The following is an 8,449-nucleotide window of genomic DNA, read 5'->3' on the forward strand; positions in this document are numbered from 1 at the left end:
GACATATAGAAACGAGCGATCAACATGGTAACAGACTCCGGCTACTGGGATAAGAACTCATTATTTGACAAAGCTGCTCAGAAAATGGAAAGCTGTCTGGCAGAAATTCAGTACAGACCAGTGTCTCACATAATATGCTAAGACAAACTCCAAATAGACATATGACCTAGATACAAAAGGTCACATCGCAAACTAATTAGAGAAACAAGAAAAGAAATATCTTTCACACGTGTGGTTAGGGGAAGAGTTCAAGACCAAACAAGAGATAAAGAGGATCAAAAAAGATAAAGAAAGAACCATTTTGATGACATATAATTGAAAAGGTGAATTTTTTTTTGCACAAACAAAATCAATATTCTTAAAATTAGAAGAGAAATAGTTATCTGGGAAAAAAATCTTTGCCGCAAGTTTCTCTGATAAAGGCCTCATATTCATCAAGAGAGTGAGGCTGACAACTTTGTGCAGATCTGCCTCACTTAAATCCAATTCACATGAAAGTCAAGACATCACCCTCATGATGTCATTGTCCTCTTGGAGAACAAATGAACAAACAACAACATCTTAAGAGAACTATTTGCTAATAAATAAATGGTTAAAAGATATGAATAAGCATGTCTTAAAGAAATCAAAGCTATCAATAGTCATACGAAAAAAATGCTTCAAATAGCAAATAAATAGAGAAATGAAAATTAAAGCAACTCTGAGAATTATTGGAAGGGCTGCAGGAAAACAGGCAAACTAAATGGACTATTGGTGTACCTGTGAGTTGGTCTAGCCATTCTGGAAAACAATTTGGAACTATACCTAAAAAGCTACTAAATTGTGTGTACCCTTTGACTAGCTATACTGCTACTAGTCATAGAACTCAAAGAGAGAAAAAAATAAAAAAAATAAAAGGAGCCATCTATAAAAAAATATTGCAGAAACTCTCTCTTTTTTTTTTATCACACCAAAGAACTAGAAACTAAGAAGGTGCCCATCAACTACAGAATGACTGACTAAATGAATGTAATGGAATATTACTGAAAGGGATGGTTTCTGAGAAATTTGGGAGGATTTATATGAACTGATGCAGAGAAAAGTGAACAGAACCAGGAGAACAATTTATACAATAACAACCACATTGTAAAGACAAATTTGAAAGAACTCTGACCAGTGTAATGAACACTATTCCAGAGGATTGATTATGAAACCTCCTGCCCATTTCCTGACAGAGAGGTGATAGACTCAAGGTGTAAAATGAGACATACATTTTCTAACAAGACCAATGCGGGAATTTGTTTTGCTTGAGTATGGATAGTTGTTTAATCTCCCAGTTTGGGTGAGAGACATGGGAAGAATAGGGAGATTATGATAGGTGTGCGAAAGAAAGAAAAATGGAAGGAGAAAAAGAAAGAAAGGGAGGAAGGAAAGAAGAAAAGAAGTAAGAAAGGAAAGAAGGAAGGAAAAAAAGAGGGTCATTGAAGCAGTTTTAAAAATGTGCAGAAGAGAACAGAAGGGCCAAAAGGAAACAGAGAAGCGGGATTGCATGAAGTTACATGCTGAATTTATTCTTTGCTTAAAAGGAAAGGCAAGTTGTACATTATAGCAAATTGCAGATTCTTTTACAATCCTCTTCTGATCTCCTTTGTATATAGGAATGCTAATTTTATATGGTCTTTGTATAATTCCTGTGTGCTCAAGTTTGTGTTGTCTCTAGTGGGGATTTCTTCTGTGTTTATTTACTCAAGTGTAGCCTCTTTCTGTCTCCATTTTCTTCACTGCCATTTCTACTTTCTTTTATAGTGGAGTCCCATCCCAAGTTTTTTGCAGGCTATTGTGTAAAGTGATATCATTCCTAATTTTCCATTCCCCTTATTCACAGGGTTTGGTGATCTGGTGTTGTCCTTGGTGTCCAAGTCTCTAAAACATCAGATGTTTTTTGACTGGAGAAGTCTCTGGGCTCATTTGAGCTCTTCATTGTGGCAACTGTTTACATTGGTTAAACTTCCCTAATGAGTAGTGATATTGGTAATGTCTTTACTTTTATCCTTTTCCTATTTTTTAGCTTGTTAAAATATGGTGGGTTGGAACTGTTGGAATTTCGTGCACTATTTTCTTCTCTGTTCTTTCTTCTAATTTGCAGTGGATTTTGGCTTTTGTTTTTAACCAGATAATGATCTGGCTGCATACAGACAATTGATCGGAGATTATTCTGATATCAATAAACAGAACTTTGAGGTCTGTTAAAATGAAATCACTTTTACTTTTTTGTGGTGTTATTTGATTCTCACTATGTCCTATACCTTTTGAATGTTTTCTTGAAGAAAATATTCATGCTATATACATGTGAGCCTTCTGTTTAATCTACAAGCCTTTAGCTGACGCTTTTTCAACCTGGCCATCTTTTCCAATATATTTTTACCTTTTACTCCTGTGTTCACCTTTAACATTGAAGTCATGGCATATCCAAGTCTGTGTTGACTTGGTTTGGAGGATCTTGTCTAGTTTCTTATGGAGTTTTTTTCTTTTTTTATCTTTTACAACAGATGTTGGTGAATAAACTTAAAGATAGACTCTTCTCATCAGAAACACTGCAATTCAGGATGAACCAATGTTTCATGAAAGGCTGTTTCTCGTTTTCCTTGGGTCCATGTTGAAACCAACTTTGTCAGGCTCTTTATTTGCCTCTTCTGAAGAGAGCCTGAGATCCATCCTTCCAATTCACTGCACAGCGTAGAGGATAGAGAGCTAAACCTGGCATCAGCAAGACTTAGGTTCACCTCCTACCTCAGACACAATAGTTGTGTGATCCTGGGCAAATCATTTAACCTTTCTAACCTTTAATTTCCTCATCTGTAAAATGCGGATAACAGTACTTACCTCACCAGGTTGCTCTTTGGACCAAATGAGATGATGTGTGCACAGCCCTTTGCAAACCTTGTAGCAATACATAAATATCAACTATTATTTTTAGCTGCAGCATCTTTAAGTGTTCTAGTTTCATTTATAATTCGTGTCTGTTGAAGATGTGGTTTAGTTCTTCCAGCTGCAGGTCAACTTTTGACTGTTAGTCAAAGATATCACATCTTCCTTGCCAACAATTAGTAGGCAGACTAAAAATGGATTTTTAGCAACCTCTGTCCCCTTTCCACCAACTTTGCCACAGTCACCATAGAAGTACAAGGGGCCTACAAGGGACTGAGGGCCATTTTGGATTTGATCTGTTTCATGGGTGTCTACGGTCAAACAATTTATCATCTTAAGTAGCCAGCTGCTGGGGTTGTATTTCTCTTTACTTAACCAGACATCTTCTAGCTTCGACTTTAGGCTCTATCTGAGGCAACAGAAGAAGGGAGGGGAAAGTTCCCCTGAACTCTGCCCTGGTCAGACCCCATCTGGAGCACTGGGTCCTGTTTCCAGTAGCATGTTTTAGGAGGGCCATTGACAAACCAGAAGTTTCAGAGGACAGTGACTAGAATGGAGAAGAGAACTAGAAACCATATCGTAGGAAGATCCTTTGAAGGAACTGGGGATATTTATCTTGGAGAAGAGAAAGCTTAGTAGCCACATCATTGCTCTCTTCTAGTATCTTTTTAAAGGGCTGCCGTGTGAAAGATGGACATGTTCTGCCTGGCCCCTGGGGGAACAATTAGGCCCAGTTGAAAAGAGGCATTTTTCAATTCCATTAATGGAAGAACTTCCCAATAGTTAATAGTGTCTCAAGGTGCAATGGGGCCACTTCATGATGTAATGAATTTCCTATCACCTGCAGGGGTTCTTAACTTGTGGTCTGACAACTTAAAATTTTTTTTGATAACTATATTTCAATGTAGTTGGCTTCCTTTCTAATCCTATGTATTTTATACTTTAAAAACATTATTTGAGAAAGGATCTATAAGCTTCACCAGACTGATTGCCAAAGAGGTCCAGGACACAGAAAAGGGTTAAGATCCAATGTGGTGGGTCTTCAGGTGAAGGCCAGATGACCACTTGGTGCTGAGGTTGTGAGCCACTAGCAGAATGGGAGAGATGTGAGTTAACCATGTCTCCAGCTGCATTTAAATATCTTGCCAATGGCTTTTATTTTCCTGAATTCTTTTAGCTGCCTTGGGAATTGCCTTTGCCAGGGAGTATTTTAATGAATTTTTGTTAAATGGATTGTTTGTTTGAGTCCTGCTGAACTACAGGTGGGTACGGGAGGCCATGGAGAGGGTTCTTACTCAGGTAGGGGTTTGGGTCAGGGGCCCTCTAAGCTCTCCAACTAGCTCTGAAATTCTGTGATTCCAGAACCATAGATTCACAAAGGCACTATTCTCTGGGGAAGGAGTTGGAACAGGGAGTCAATGTCTGAGAAGGGATGGGGAGACTGTAGTCCTAATGCCAGGAACCAGAAGAGAGGGGCGCTCCTTTAGCTTTGGAGCTAAAAAAGGCCTCCGCTCAGTGACACAACTAATACCATATTTTTCTTTAGACCCTGGGTAGGGGCAAATGGAGGAAGGGAGTGGATGGGACAGCAGCCCCTGATGCGGGGCCTTACCATTTATGAGGCTGGGGGATTTTCCTCCTATCTGAGTCCCAACCATATGGGAGCTTCAGCCAAACTTATTGGCAATGCCCTCTGGGGCCTTTCCTCCAACTCCCTATTCGCTCCCACCTGCCCACCTCCCACCACCACAGATTTTCAGCAGGCGGAAGGGCTTCATTCCATCTTCCTAACTGGTCCCCTCTCTTGAATGCTCTTCCTTCTAGCTACCCCATCATTAGCCTTCACCGAGCAGATGGAATGTCTTCTCTCTCAGAAGTCTTCCCTTGTGGCTTCAGCTCGGCTTTTCCCTCCTCTCTTCCTCCTCTGAGCACCTATGGGCCTTACTTTTCAACTGGAATTTAAGGATCTCCCAGTGGAGTCTTTATTAGCTGAGACCAATCAAAGTTCAGCTTTCTGCCTTTCTCTAGGCCTAAATTTCATTATTGATTGAAGGAGTTGAACTAGATTACCTCCTAAGGTTTTGTACATCTACCACACCTTGAGTTTTAAGGTCTTTCCTATCTCTGACATTAGATGTTCTAAGGGCCCTCCCAGTTCTGACATCCTGTGTTCTAAAGGTGCTCCCAACTCTGATATTCTGGGTTCTAAGGTCCCTCCCAGCTCTGACATCCTTTGTTCTAAGGCCCCTCCCAGTTCTGGTATTCTATGTTTTAAGGCCTCTCCTAGCTCGCTCTGACATCCTTTGTTCTAAGGTCCCTCCCAGCTCTGATATTCTATGTTCTAAGGCCCCTCCCAGCTCTGACATCCTTTGTTCTAAGGTCCCTCCCAGTTCTGATATTCTATGTTCTAAGGCCTCTCCTAGCTCTGACATCCTGTGTTCTAAAGCCCCTCCCAGCCCTGACATTCTGTGTTCTAAAGGTTCTCCCAGCTCTGATGTTTTAGGTTTTAAGGCCCTGCCCAGCTTTAATCATTTATGGTTCTAAACTCTCCGGGTGTGAATTTTATCTCCTCAGTTACATGGCGACAGGTCTTCTGAGTCTTATATCTCTGTGGTTTCTCACTCAAGGGGAGGGCTAGGGTCTGATTAGAAGGACTAATCTCTGATTGACTGTTTCACTTGGATAACACGTACAGTGCTAGGTAAATCTTAAAGCGGTGTGTAGATGCTATATATTACTGCTGTTTATTTACACCCCAGTGCCTGCCTCTTTCTCTCACTACCTCTGTGGCTGTGGGAAAGCCCCTTGACCTCTGAGCCTCAGTTTCCTCTCCTGTCAAACTACAGCCTTGGACTAGATGGTCTCGAGGCCTGGGGGAGCCTGTCAGCAGTCCTCAGCCTGGGAGCCGTGGGCCCTTCGTGATTCACTGATTGACGATGGAATCCTATTTCCTGTGTAGGCTGCTGACCACACCTCATACCTCATGGGCTTTCTTTGTATTCTTCCTATTTGTAAAGCAGATACCCCGAAAATGTATGTATCCACGTGGATGCCGACGCATTCTGGACACAGCTATACACACGTGTGCATGTGTAAACACGTGCACACCTCATCAATGACTTCCCCAATGGATATTCCTTCTATGGAACATACTATACGTGTGCTATAAAACAGAAACGAATAATAACTGAGCCATCTGGAACACCTAAAAGTTTGTTTCCTGAGCTTCTATGTTCATCTCACTGGTGCCACTCTGTTTCTCCTGAGATCCCAAACGTCTGCACATCCAACTGCTCACCCTTCCTCCATCTCAGAACACACACTCAACAAAGCACTGAAAGCGATGGGTATGTGAAAATGAAGAACCCCAATTACCCCAGGCAATAAACAAGTGACACAGGACACAATGGCATTCACTGATACACAACCACAAACTGTCACACAGATATGCCACCATATCACACGCTCCCCAGCTACACCATCACACATGGTCACACAATTTCCCAGCATCACACCCAGTCATCCTTCTCACACATGTATCATCCCCGTGCAGTCCCACAAATCATATACATGCACAACTCTGCATCATATAATTGTTCACAGTCACACCCAACCCACATATGGTTCCAATCAGACTGTGTATTATACTAGAGCAGCTGGTGTCTCTCTTATTTCCCCAAGAGGGTTCAAATCAGCCCACCCCAGGCCTGCCTCTGGAGCAGCCTAGGAGGACAGAGGTGAGGGGGGCCTCCATGGACCATTGACCAAGCCTGTCCCCCATCTCCTCCCTTACCTCCTATTTCCCAGTCACTAGATTTATTTTTCCAAGGACCTCTCCTATCTCTTCCATAAAAGGCTAGAGTAGGGATCAAGATTGTTGGTGCAAGTGGTGGGACTGGTGGGATTCTGGTGGGAAGAGCTGCGCTCCCTTTACAGCCCATGCCGGTCCAGCCAGGAGCCCCTACTCCTTCCTGCAGTGGTAGCAGTGGGTAGACAAGGGGTGGGGGTGGGGGGGCAGTAGGGAAGAGAATGGTAAATGGGAGTGGTGGTTGTTGGTGGAAATAAATCCTGAGAGAGAAAAATCAGCCCCAGCCTGGGACCTGAAGCTCACTCACCTGGAGCAGGGGATCCGGAGAGCCTGGCCAGGGCAGACTGGGAGATCCTGGGGAAATCAGAAAGATCCGCACAGCCTGGGGATGTGTGAGCTGGGGGAGCTGTGCCCCTGCAGGCGGATGTGACTGAAAGTGTCGGAGAGACAGACACAGAGACAGACAGAGAGGGAGCCGGGAGGAGAAGGGGAGGAGGGCTGGGGATGGAGAAGAGTGTGGGGGTTAACCCCTTCAGGCTCAGGCGTGATCTCTCTGGACAGGGGTCAGGGGTCAGTCAGGGAATGCAGAGGGCCAGGACTTAGGGTGGGGGAGCCTGACGCAGCTCGAAGGGGTGGGGAGAGATGAGAGGAGGATGGGAATAAAAGCACTCACGCCTAGTTAGCTTCTTATCTCTTCCTGTAGAGGGAATACTATGGGTCATGGGGAAACTGAGGTGCCAATTCCAGGCGAGGGGCTGCTAACCAAGCAGAGAGTTGGAATTGGGCCCAGGAACCCAGAAAAAGAGATTCCATTGCCTGAGATGGCCTGTCGGGCCAGGACAAGCCTAAAAATAGTTCCCTCATTACTGGTGTCAGGCTGAGTTTACCACTGGTTGGGTGGACCGGAGGGAAGGAAGGGAACAGGGCAGAGGGGTGACGACTGTGGTGCCCCGGATATTGGGGGTCTATGGGAGGGGGCTGCAGGAGTGGGTTTGGGTTTGTTCCTCAAAGCATTTCTAGACAAGCAACCTTCCCCTCAGCACTCCTTACCTTTGATGTGCTTCCTGTGAGGTTGGGGTGTTGGTAGGTAGCTATCCTCCTAGGACCATAAAAAAAGAGACCACAAGGTAGCTAGGTCAATAGGTATAGAGGACGAAGGGTGGTCTGGTGCTTGGTGTAGGTGGTGTTCATGGGGGCTGGGCAGGGAGGTTCCCCACCTCAGGCCCCTAGCCTGGGCAGGGAGGGGTAAGGCCCATAGGCTAATGGGGGTCGTTTCCGGGCCTCCGGGTTGGGATAGGGGTTGGTAGGGAGAGTTATAAATAGTCCTTTCCTGTCTAGCTGAGCTGAGAGAGGAGGGGGAGTCAGTTTTCTGTTTCTGTTTCTCTCTTTCAATTTCTCCTAGTCTCTGTCATTCTCTGGTTTTATGTCTCTGTGTCTCTGCCTCAGTTTCTCTCTCTCTCTCTCTGATTTGATAAACATTTGCTAAATTCTTACAGTGTGTGAGGGACTATGTTAGGCACTCTCTCGGTAATCCTGATTCTCTGTTTCTGTCTCATTTTCTCTGTCCCTGCCTTGGTTTCCCTGGGTGTCCATCTTCACCTCAGGCTTTCTGTCTCTGGTTCCTGTTTCAGCCCAGCAGGAGGATTCTTAGATCCAGAGACTTCTCAGGCTCTTGAGTAGGGAGAGGATTTCTCCTTCTCTCCCATCCCCACCCACTCCTTAGAAATCCATTTT

The 8,449-nt window shown here is 44.1% G+C and overlaps 1 protein-coding gene across 1 annotated transcript in view; it reads right to left on the reverse strand.

The window, feature by feature from the left end:
* TBXA2R (thromboxane A2 receptor) overlaps positions 1-7,196 on the reverse strand; it is a 34,840-nt gene extending 27,644 nt beyond the window's left edge. Inside the window, exon 1 of the mRNA XM_036740789.1 lies at positions 7,023-7,196. The gene's annotated coding sequence lies outside the window, so the exon portion shown is untranslated. The remainder of the gene's footprint in view (positions 1-7,022) is intronic.
* Positions 7,197-8,449: the final 1,253 nt, after the last annotated feature.

Source organism: Trichosurus vulpecula, chromosome 1 (genome assembly GCF_011100635.1).
Source record: "Trichosurus vulpecula isolate mTriVul1 chromosome 1, mTriVul1.pri, whole genome shotgun sequence".
Taxonomy (NCBI): Eukaryota; Metazoa; Chordata; class Mammalia; order Diprotodontia; family Phalangeridae; genus Trichosurus; species Trichosurus vulpecula.